Below are 7794 nucleotides of genomic sequence, written 5' to 3'. Positions count from 1 at the left end.
CCACCAATCCAAACAGAACCACCACCACCAAAAACACCAAAACAAAGCCACCCAAACCCAATTTTCTTCGACCACAGCCATATCCAAATAGAGACAGCAAAATTTAAATAAAAAAATTATAACCTGGTCCGTTAGTCATTCTCCCATTGGTATAATAACAACGCTTTGATTTCTCCTCCACCGTACGCCACTCCGCCGTTCTCCATTGCCGTTTTCACTCACCTCACTGAATTCTCGCACGGCTCTGCCTGCGAAGAAATACTGCATCGCAAAATCCTCTTCGCCGGATCGTCACCATAGTCTCCGACGGGGACTTCAAAGTCACCTGGTTGGGCTGTGATGGACTGATGGTGGTGGTGGTGGCGGAGTAGAGGGAGGATGGTGAGATTCGGATGGGAAAAAAGAAAAGACGGAATAATGATTAGGGTTAAGAATTAAGTTATTATGATCAAATAAGGGTATTATTGGAAATACAAAAATAACATTTTTGTAGAACATGAGCGAATGGGGTTTTCTCTAATTATTTTTTTGAGGGAGATTTTCCATCCATATATTTTCTCGATTGGGGATTCTTGCTAATTTTCCCTAAAAAAATTAACTTGACTCTTTGAATCATAACCATAAATATAATTGAAATAATAAAAAAGAGCCTACATGTTCCATTTAAAAAGAATACTACCAATTTCTTTTTACCGATTCCAGTAAAAAATAAATAATTTGGTGATAAAAATTATGAAAGCTTCTTTTTTTTTTTTTTTTATATAGAATATATGCTAAAGCAGATTGATGAGATAAGTTTCTATTTCTGAACTTTATAACTTCGAAATTAGGTTAAAAGGTTGAAAAAAACAATTAATTTTACAATTTGCATCTTTAAAAAGATACAATAGAAAATATGAAATTTGGCTCAATAACTTTTAAACATCTAATTCAGGGTCCATTATGAGTGAATTATTATATTTTGAGGATTCAAAGTATTATTAATTTTTTTTCACGGTTACAAATTGCAAAAATACTACATTTTAAGAGTGGATAGTATTTGATATGCTTAATTGGATTAACTTAAGGGGTCTACAATTTCTGTACCTACTGGCCACGAGCTCGATTTTGAAGACAACTACAACGAAGACTCAATCACCTTCAAATAAGGTTTGAGCTCAACAAATTAACTTCAACATAATCAATGAGGTATAACTAACGATTTAATTCATTTTGTTAAGGTATGTTCAATGTTCCAACTATACAACTCCCTGAGTTCTCTCTACAACTTTACAATCCACACGGCTGACTTCAGCGTTAGAGAGGTTTCTGCCGGATCAACCCCGGCTTAATTTACGTGTTCTCTGATCGCAGATATCTTAAGGTCATCAAACTCGTGAGACAGTGATCCACTTTACTCTTCTAGCTTATCCTACTTCAACTACATCAGGTGATGTAATTTTAGCATCATCAGTATTATACCAAAGTTTGCTGCTAAAATATTTACAAAAATGTAACACTAAGAGCATCTCCGACCGGTCTCACCATTTTTTCACCAAATCCCATTTATGGTGATGAAAAAATGGGTTCATCTCCACCGGTAGCACACCATTTTACTCTTCCACCATTTTTGGTGGAAAAATAATGTTTTTGATCTCCAATGGGTTTCACCAAAATTTAGACCAAATATTAAAATAATAATATTTCACCATTTCACCACTTATAGAAAATAGGATTTGGTTTGGTCTCCCATAGCATTTCACCATATATGCCCCAAAAATATAAATCTAATGTTAATCGTAATTTTATAATATTTTATTTCATAAATATTAATTATACATCCAATGCTAAGTAATAAATTTCCTTAACTATATAAATTAAAATTATGTTATCATTCTATTAAATGTCTATAAATGTCTCGTCCTATATTTCATCAATTAAAGTGTGTTTCGTTAATTATTCTATTGTTTCTTATTATATTTTATTAATAGCAATTAGCATATTAGATAAGTAAATAAATGAACTAATAAACATTGATACCAACAAAATATACAAATTAATTAAAAATAAGCATATTTATATTATTAGAATTAATGTTTTGTTAATAATAAAAAATGTATTTATATTTTAAAAACTAATTTAATAATTAATACCAATGTATTTACAATAAATATGCAAATAAGTTGGTAATCGGGTGCAATTAGTTAAAATCGTCATTTTATATGGTACTTAATAAAATGGAGTTAATTACGGCAAATCCTATTTTCACCTCTATATTTGGTAGGAAAAATAGGATTTGGTGGAAAAAATAGGAAAATGGTGGACCGGTAGGAGATGAAAATTCCTTCACCAAAAAAATTGGTGGAAAAATAGGATATGAGTATTTGGTGACATGGGGGTCGACCACGGTGGGAGGCTAAAACCAAGTCTCTATAATTTTAGGTGTAATGGACCTAATGGTGATATAGGAATTTCGGGTGGGAGACTAAAAACACCTAAATTAGATGAAAAAATGGGTTATAGCGTCCGGTCGGAGATGCCCTAAATAAGTACATATTTATAACATTTAACCAAAATAACCTAAATCAAAATCTAATATATCTAGAGAGTGAATCTCTTAATTTATTTTTCTATTCTTTTCTTCTATTTTCGTACAGGGCTTTGTCTTAAAATCGTTGGTCCAAAATCCAAGAGCATTTTACCTTAGCTAATCTATTGTGAATTATATTGAATTATCTCCTTCTTGGTCGTGGTTTTTTCTCAATACACTTTTAAGTTTGGGCTAAATACAGTTTGCACCCTTAAAGTATAGGGGTGGTAACACTTACCCCTTAAAGTTACAAATGTAACACTTACCCCCCTCGTTAATGAATTTAAAGGTAAAACTTTGACTTTGAATGATGTGGCATTTTTGCTTCCCAAATTGTCCTTCTAGCAATTATATAAATAATGAATATGTAATAATAAAAAATTCGGCAACTTTGCAAAAACTTAATTTTATTATTTCAATATTGTAAATTTAGGAATGAAAAAATGGAATTTTAGTTTCATTTTTGTATTACCTTGTGTTCATTTGTAGCTAATAAAAAATTAACAATTATTCGAATTTTAATTATGATTTTATAGTTTATATAGTTATTTTATGCGTATATGACTCTAATGTAATCATCCCATTTTTTTACTTTGAGAATCACAAAATGTATTCAAAATTTAATAAGAAATTATAATTTAAACGTCTAAATATTTAAATATTTTTTTATTGAAATTTATATTTAAGTAACTGAAATAAATTTCCAAATCAATAATTATTATAAAAAAAATTGGATGTTTAAGTCTTGAAAATATTTTTTTTCTTTCAAATGTTTAACGTATTTTATATATTTTTTAAATAATTGAGATTTTTATTTATATTAGGGTCTATAGTAATTAAAATGTGGAGTTAAACATAAATCAAAATATTTTTTAATAATTATTATATTTTATAAAATTTAGTTTTTGAAATATTATTGAAAATATATTATTATATATGCATCAAATTAGGGGTGGTAAACGAGCCGAGCCGGCTCGCGAACTCGACGAGCCGGCTCGAAAAAAGCTCGAACTCGAGCTCGGGTTTTTCGAGCTCGAGCTTCGGACGAGCTTGAGCTCGAGCCTAAAATTAGTTGTTCGGCAACTCGCGAGCCGGCTCGCGAGCTGCCTTCTCTTTTTTTTTTTTTTTTTTTTTTTTTATTTATATATATATATATATATATATATATATATATATATATATATATATATATATATATATATATATATATATATATATATATATATATATATTATTCTTATTCTTATTCTTAATATTATTATTATTAACTAAGTAGTAAATAGTCTATAATAATAAATATATCTAGTATTTAAATAGAAACAAATATATATTACTTGAATAATTCATAATAATATAAAATATAATAATAATAATAATAGAAAAAATAAAAAATATATATAACTAGAGTTCATTATTTAATAAAAAAATGATTTTAATAAAAAAAAAAATTAAATAAGCTCGAGCTTGAGCTCGGCAACATGGACTCGAGCTCGAGCTCGAGCTGGCCAAAAGAGCCGAGCTCGGCTCGTTCCCATCCCTATGCATCAATATAATAGCTAGAAGGACAATTTGGGAAGAAAAAATGACACATCATTCAAAGTCAAAGTTTTATCATTAAATTCATTAATGAGGGGGTAAGTGTTACATTTGTAACTTTAAGGGGGTAAGTGTTACCAACCCTATACTTTAAGGGTGCAAACTGTAGTTAGTTAGCTCTTTAAGTTTTAACGTAAATCTATTTATTTTTATTGTCTTTATTTACCATCTCAAACATAGTAATTTAGAAGGCATTGAATATACTTTATTTTTGTGAATATTTCATACGGTTGTTAGCTTCTATAAATGAAGATTTTAAACACATTTTACCCTTTTTGTCATTTTAATTGACTATTATTTTGCTTTGGTACCTTACTACATTTCATGATAATGGATAATGATAGTTAATATAAGTTATAATTCCACACGAACTAGATAACTAATTACAATTTTTTTTTCATAATATAAATTGCCAATATTGTAATTAAAAATCGTCTTATGTATACACGACTTTACCATTCATTCAGTAAATGCTACGTCTGCTGCATTGCGTGTGTATATATATATATATATATATATATATATATATATATATATATATATATATATATATATATATATTTTGTAACAAATTATAAAATAAATATTTTTTTTGTACGGAATCTATAATAAATAATTCATATATCATCAAATACATCATCGAATACAGTATTTGATAGGGGTGAGCAATTTCGACTCATCAAACCGGTAAAGAACCGTCTCACTAGAGCCGGAATGATAGATCTATCAATAGGCATGGGTCCTAAAATGGAAGAGAAATGCAAATTTTGGTGGGCATCGTGTAACAAAAATAATAGTGTAAATGGGACAATATATAGAAAAATAATGTTTTAAGGGGCAATATGCAACAAAAATAACATTTCAAAAGGCAACGTGCAACCAAAACACTCAATTCAGGTGAATAGTTTATCAAAATTTGCTATTAGAGTAGTGTGCAACAGTGATCCATTTTGAAGGGGACATTTTTGAAGGACACCTGCCATGTAGCTTAGTGGCCATTTTGTAATTTTTTAAAAATTAGTCATATGTTTGAATAATAAATATTTTTGTTGCTTTCCTAATTAATTAAAGGGGTAATATACTTGACACCACTCGAATTAAACCTAATTAGATATGGAGGACAACCTCAAATACATCATTTTAATCAAGAGGGTGTTTTTTTTTTTTTTTTTTGATAAGGGAAAAGATTGCATTAAGAATTAAAAAAAACAAGAGTCAACAAGGGGATCCCAATCACAAAAACATGAAATTGGCAAATAACTAAGGGGAATAAGACCACACCAATCTACAAAAGATGCCCAAATGGCAAGATTGTGAGAAGCAAAGTTTGCATTTCAAGAGATATACTTGAACTTCCACTTAAGCCAAAGGGCCCAATATCTCTTGAGGTGTTTGGCTAAGTTTATAAAATGTTAAAAGAAGTTTATAAGATATTTTAGAGCTTATAAGCTCTTCTAAAGTGTTCGGTAAATTTAAAAAAAAAAATTATTTTTTACAAAAATAAGCTGTTGGAGAGCAAATAAGATATTTTTAAAAAAATACCTCTACCCCACATTTTTATTTATGAACTTATAATGAGTAAAAATAGGAAATAAGTTCATTATCCAAACACTCTAAAAATTAATCATAAAAATAAGATGTAACAGCTTATCAGCTCTTAAAACATGTTATCAGAAGTAAGAGCTTATCGGTTGTTTAAAATAAGTTTAGCCAAACACCCTCTAAATCTTTAATTCTAAACAAAACTAGTATTTTGCCTCGTGCATTACACGGGCGGATATTGAAAAAAAATTAAGATAAGCAAAATTATTAGTAAACATATATGAAATGCACAATAGCAAAACAATGGAACACCGAAAATGTAAAAATTCCACTAATTGCAATCATAATCTATATATCTATTTTAACAATAAAATGTAATACACATACGCATGTTATAAAAAAAAAGAGAGAAAAATTAGTGCTGGAAGGGGGAAAAAAAGAAAAAAAAAAAAGAAACTAATTAAAATGAAAAAAACAAACGTGAAAACAAAAATTCAAAGTTCGTGTTTAGTGGGAAGGGGAAAAAAATAAAAAAAATAAAAACAAAATAATTAAAAAAAGCGTGTCTTATAAAAAATGAGAGAAAATTTAGTGCTGGAAGAGAAAAAAAGAAGAAGAAAATAAAGGAAATATTTAGAGATAAAAAATGTGAAAAGAAAATTGACGGTGTTTAGTGGGAAGGGGTAAAAAGGAAGAAGAAAAAAAGAAAAAAAAAAGAACAATTAAAAAAATCGAAACGTGTTCTATAAAAAAAAAAGAAAAAACAAATAATTTTGAATGAGCTATAAAAAAAAGAAAATAAAGTAAATAAATATTTCACAAACATAACTAAATAAAAAACTGTTTTTAGAGTTTCGAGGCAAACCTTTCATTTATATATAAAAATTTAACCTACATTCTTTCATTTTTATTTAACCTAAAAAATCACATTTCATTCTCATTTTTCTCTTTCTTCTCTATCATTTTTTTCTGCCCCACACCACCCCACCCCCTTCTCTCTCTCTCTCTCTCTCTCTCTCTCTCTCTAAGGGGAAGTTAGAATTTTCGAATTGTGTAAAAATAACTATGTGCGACTACGTTGACTACGGGTTCCTACGGATGTCTATAGGTAAATACGGCCAAAAAGTTATAATTTTCAAATATGTAAAAAACGGAAAAAATAGATTTTTATAATACTGAAAAAAATAATAAACTAAAAAGGAAAAAAAGATCATGTTCTAAGTACAAAAAAATAAAAGAAAATATTAGATGCAAAAAATGAAAATGTTAAATGCATAATAAAAATGCAGTTTAAATATTATTTGGTACATATTTCATTCGTTGTATGTAGAAGACATTTTTGAAATAAATTTTATAAAGGATGTGAAGCAAAAATTAATTGAGCTTATTATTTAGTTCTTATAATTAAGACCCCTTAATTAATGGGGTTTTTTTAGAACCCCCAATAACTTCTTTTTGAGACCCAAAATATTTTGCTTCATTTGAAAAAAAAATCAAACCCATTTACAACCATTTTTTTTTTTCAATTTTGCCCATGCCTGCCACATCATCTTTGCGTCACGCGCCCACGTCATCATTGCGTCACGCGCTGGTCATCAGCCCATTTTTTTCTTTACGTTATTTAAACTTCTTTTTTTCTGTATCGGTTTTATTAATCGACTATACTTCATAGTCGATTAAGGAAATTTTTTTTTTCCCCTTTTTTAATTTTTTTTCGTTTTTTAATTTTTTTGTCGATCTGGTATATTAATCGCCTATGAAGCATAGTCGATTAAGAATCTGAGTACTAAAAATAATAAAGCACAACTACAAAAGAAAATATGAAATCAACTATATTTTACACAAGCAAAAAATATGCAAACATTATAATTGATTTATACAATTGGAATCAAGAAACAAAAAATCCAAAAATAAAAAATAAAAAAATTTGATTCGATTAACCTTAATCGACTACCAGAGCATAGTCGATTAACTTAATCGACTATCGAGCATGTACGTAGTCGATTAAGATTCCACCCTGCGCGAATTCCTCTACATGCGCCGTCATCCGCTCGATCCACGAAAAAACCATAGTCTGCCTCCCCATC

The sequence above is a fragment of the Erythranthe guttata genome, chromosome 13 (genome assembly GCF_056151865.1).
Source record: "Erythranthe guttata isolate IM_541 chromosome 13, IM_541, whole genome shotgun sequence".
NCBI lineage: Eukaryota > Viridiplantae > Streptophyta > Magnoliopsida > Lamiales > Phrymaceae > Erythranthe > Erythranthe guttata.
The sequence above is the reverse complement of the archived record's forward strand: the minus strand, read 5'-3'. Positions refer to the sequence as shown.